We start from the raw sequence: 5477 nt of genomic DNA, 5'->3' as shown, positions 1-5477 counted from the left end.
CAGTAGGTATAACACCCATATAAAGAAATAATGAGTTCATTACAGTACCTTGAAGTAATCTTTTATTCTCTTTCGCTAACAGAGCTCACGAGATTTTCTACTTGAAGTTTTGTGTTGTGAAGTTTTCAAGTTTTGGGTAAAGATTTGATGGATTATGGAACAAGGATTGGAAAGATCCTAAGGTTGGGGATGCCCATGGCACCCCCAAGATAATCTAAGGACACCTAAAAGCCAAAGCTTGCGGATGCCCCGGAAGGCACCCCCTCTTTCGTCTACTTCTATCGGTAACTTTACTTGGAGCTATATTTTAATTTACCACATGATATGTGTTTTGCTTGGAGCGTCTTGTATGATTTGAGTCTTTTCTTGTTAGTTCACCACAATCATCCTTGCTGTACACACCTTTTGAGAGAGCCATATATGATTTGGAATTTGTTAGAATACTCTATATGCTTCGCTTATATCTTTGAAGTTATATATTTTTGCTTTATTGCTTCACTTATATCTTTTAGAGCACGGTGGTGGATTTGTTTTATAGAAACTAGTGATCTCTAATGCTTCACTTAGATTATTTTGAGAGTCTTAATAGCATGGTAATTTTCTTAAAATCCTAATATGCTTGGTATGCAAGATTAATAATAAAACTCTCTTACGAGTGTGTTGAATACTATGATAAGTTTGATACTTGATAATTGTTTTGAGATGTGGAGATGGTGATATTAAAGTCATGCTAGTTGAGTAGTTGTGAATTTGAGAAATACTTGTGTTGAAGCTTGCGATTCCCGTAGCATGCACGTATGGTGAACCGTTATGTGATGAAGTCGGAGCATTATTTATTTATTGATTTTCTTCCGTATGAGTGGCGGTCGGGGACGGGTGATGGTCTTTTCCTACCAATCTATTCCCCTAGGAGCATGCGCGTAATACTTTGTTTTGATAACTTGTAGATTTTTGCAATAAGTATATGAGTTCTTTATGACTAATGTTGAGTCCATAGATTATACGCACTCTCACCCTTCCACCTTTGCTAGCCTCTCTAATACCACACACCTTTTCGCCGGTATCATACACCCACCATATACCTTCCTCAAAACAGCCACCATACCTACCTATTATGGCATTTCCATAGCCATTCCGAGATATATTGCCATGCAACTTTCCACCGTTCCGTTTATGACACACTCCATCATTGTCATATTGCTTAGCATGATCATGTAGTTGACATAGTATTTGTGGCAAAGCCACCGTTCATAATTCTTTCATACTTGTCACTCATGAGTCATTGCATCTCCCGGTACACCGCCAGAGGCATTCATATAGAGTCATATTTTGTTCCAAGTATCGAGTTGTAATTGTTGAGTTGTAAGAAAAATAAAAGTGTGGTGATCATCATTATTAGAGCATTGTCCCAGTGAGGAAAGGATGATGGAGACTATGATTCCCCCACAAGTCGGGATGAGACTCCGGACGAAAAATAAATAAAAAGAGGCCAAAGAAGCCCAAATAAAAAGAAAGAAAAGAGGCCATGAAAAAAAGAGAAAAGGCACAAATAAAAAAATGAGAGAAAAAGAGAGAAGGGACAATGTTACTATCCTTTTACCACACTTGTGCTTCAAAGTAGCACCATGATCTTCATAGTAGAGAGTCTCTCATGTTATCACTTTCATATACTAGTGGGAATCTTTCATTATAGAACTTGGCTTGTATATTCCAATGATGGGCTTACTCAAATTACCCTAGGTCTTCATGAGCAAGCAAGTTGGATGCACACGCACTTAGTTTCTTTTTGAGCTTTCATATACTTATAGCTCTAGTGCATCTGTTGCATGGCAATCCCTACTCACTCACATTGATATGTATTGATGGGCATCAACATAGCCCGTTGATATGCCTAGTTGATGTGAGACTATCTTCTCCCTTTTTGTCTTCTCCACAACCACCACTCTATTCCACCTATAGTGCTATATCCATGGCTCACACTCATGTATTGCGTGAAGATTGAAAAAGTTTTGAGAATGTCAAAAGTATGAAACAATTGCTAGGCTTGTCATCGGGGTTGTGCATGATTTAAATATTTTGTATGGTGAAGATAGAGCATATCCAGACTATATGATTTTGTAGGGATAACTTTCTTTAGCCATGTTATTTTGAGAAGACATAATTGCTTTGTTAGTATGCTTGAAGTATTATTATTTTCTATGTCAATATGAACTTTTGTCTTGAATCTTTTGGATCTGAATATTCATACCACAATTAAGAAGAATTACATTAAAATTATGCCAAGTAGCACTCCGCATCAAAAATTCTGTTTTTATCATTTACCTACTCGAGGACGAGCAGGAATTAAGCTTGGGGATGCTTGATACGTCTCCAACGTATCTATAATTTTTGATTGCTCCATGCTATATTATGTACTGTTTTCGACATTATTGGGCTTTATTATCCACTTTTATATTATTTTCGGGACTAACCTATTAACCGGAGGCCCAGCCTAGAATTGCTATTTTTTTGCCTGTTTTAGGGTTTCGAAGAAAAGGAATATCAAACGGAGTCCAAACGGAATGACACCTTCGGGAACGTGATTTTCTCATCGAATAAACTTAGGAGACTTGGACCCTACGTCAAGGCAAGTAACAGGAGGCCACGAGGTAGGGGGGAGCGCCCTACCGTACTAGGCGCGCCCCCACCCTCGTGGGCCCCCTGTTGCTCCACCGACATACTTATTCCTCCTATATATATATATATATCCACGTACCCCCAAACGATCAGATACGGAGCCAAAGCCCTAATTCCACCGCCGTAACTTTCTGTATCCACGAGATCCCATCTTGGGGCCTATTCCGGAGCTCCGCCGTAGGGGGAATCGATCTCGGAGGGCTTCTACATCAACACCATAGCCTCTCCGATGAAGTGTGAGTAGTTTACTTCAGACCTACGGGTCCATAGTTAGTAGCTAGATGTCTTCTTCTCTCTTTTTGGATCTCAATACAATGTTCTCCCCCTCTCTTGTGGAGATCTATTCGATGTAATCTTCTTTTTACGGTGTGTTTGTTGAGACCGATGAATTATGGGTTTATGATCAATTCTATCTATGAATAATATTTGAATCTTATCTGAATTCTTTTATGTATGATTGGTTATCTTTGCAAGTCTCTTCGAATTATCAGTTTGGTTTGGCCTACTAGATTGATCTTTCTTGCAATGGGAGAAGTGCTTAGCTTTGGGTTCAATCTTGCGGTGTCCTTTCCCGGTGACAGTAAGGGCAGCAAGGCACGTATTGTATTGTTGCCATCGAGGATAACAAGATGGGGTTTTCTTCATATTGCATGAGTTTATCCCTCTACATCATGTCACCTTGCTTAAGGCATTACTCTATTTTTTACTTAATACTCTAGATGCATGCTGGATAGCGGTTGATGAGTGGAGTAATAGTAGTTGATGCAGGCAGGAGTCGGTCTACTTGTCTCGGACGTGATGCCTATATACATGATCATACCTAGATATTCTCATAACTATGCTCAATTCTGTCAATTGCTCAAAAATAATTTGTTCACCCATCGTAGAATACTTATGTTCTCGAGAGAAGCCACTAGTGAAACCTATGGCCCCCGGGTCTATCATTATCATATCAATCTCTTACTACTTAGTTATTTACTTTGCCTTTATTTTACTTTGCATCTTTATCATAAAAATACCAAAAATATTATCTTATCATATCTATCAGATCTCACTCTCGTAAGTGGCCCTATAGGGATTGACAACCCCTATTTGCATTGGTTGCGAGGATTTATTTGTTTTGTGCAGGTGCGAGGGACTCGCGCGTAGCCTCCTACTGCATTGATACCTTGGTTCTCAAAAACTGAGGGAAATACTTACGCTACTTTGCTGCATTATCCCTTCTTCTTCGGGGAAAACGAACGCAGTGCTAAAAGAGGTAGCATCGCACCCCTTGTACCTATATATGTGCCTAGTGCACGATCAATGAGAATATCGATGCACACAATCCCTTTTACAGGAGAGACAAAAAATATTAGCAGCCATCAGTGAGCTTGATCGCAACTAGCCAATCGCCCTGAAGGCTGCTAGTTATTATATATCGCACGTCGTATATAAGAACGGACATGAGCGTTCATATATGAAACTCTAGAGGAATATGAACAAACAGGTTACGAAAAAAACACGTCTATTGGGCCGGCCCAGTTGCGACCGCAGTCAGCAATTCCGGGATTCAACATGCCATGTCGACAATCCCTGTTTGGAAACTCTCTCAAGGTTCAAAATATACCGGGACCGGATAGTTCGATGTGTTGATTTCCGGGAGTGAAAGTTCAGGGTCGATTTAGATTTCTTCTACAAGTTCAAGGTTTGTTTTCAACTTTTGCTTCTGTGAGTCGTACACGAGCACCTGAACGGGTTGGTCGTCATCTGGGAGATGCACGAGTCTATCAGACAGCAGGCACACGAACCCAATGCTCCAGTTAGGCCGGCACCTGGCGTACCAAGACCTCCGCTGCTCCGCCCCATCCTTGTCGCGCCACATGATACATTCTTGTCAACTCCTTCTGCGACCTTGAACCACAGGAGGCCAACTACATGGTGTCAAGATGGTGCACCAAGACCATTGCCCGATGGTGCCGGCCTTCTTCCTCGACAACAGCGCCTATGGACGGTCTACAACCTTGATGCCGGCGACCTTGCCGAGCTTGGAAATGGGCTCTGCAATTCTGGCAAAGCCTTTTCTCTCGGTTGTGATGTCTAGTGAGGCACAAAAGATCTTTTCTAGCCAGTTATAAATGTTGTAGCTGGCGATGAATTCATATGTGAGTCTAATAAATAAATGCATTTCTATCCACATGTGAGACCAGTAATGAGCTTTCGTTATATTTTCTATCCACATATGGGACCATACAAATAAATAAATAAAGATCTTTTTCTATGTGCTTATAATTGCAATTCAAAATGTTATACACTATTTATCTTGCAAAATACGCACTATGACCGCTTAAGATTATCCAACGAATGATGGATGAGCTTTCGCTATATTTTCTCTGTCTTTTTAATCACGAATCACATAACAGCCACAAGACAATGACATCTGTGGACAATCTCTTAAGCCCCGGGGCATTGTGCTAGTATTTGAATAATTCGGTGACCGATGGAAGAAGGGATAATCATGCCTTGGTGTCCACCACTTGGGGTGTTGGCGCTGGCGCATATGACCATAGGCATCATATGAGAGATTTTGTATTTTTTTGCTACAAATATAAATTTTATGAGGGGTTTTATATTGCACTTTTAACTTGCATGTTGTTCCATGATGCGCTGTGGATGAAATTTAGCGACAGAAGTAATGGTTGATAGCATGCCAATGGTCGCAATGCCACGGTCCACCAACCAGCCAATCACATCAATGTCTGTGGAGAGCGCATGTGAGATCAACATGCGGATGTGGCCCATGCATTGAGGAGGGGGGGGGG

The sequence above is a fragment of the Triticum aestivum genome, chromosome 2A (genome assembly GCF_018294505.1).
Source record: "Triticum aestivum cultivar Chinese Spring chromosome 2A, IWGSC CS RefSeq v2.1, whole genome shotgun sequence".
NCBI classification, from domain to species: Eukaryota; Viridiplantae; Streptophyta; class Magnoliopsida; order Poales; family Poaceae; genus Triticum; species Triticum aestivum.
The sequence above is the reverse complement of the archived record's forward strand: the minus strand, read 5'-3'. Positions refer to the sequence as shown.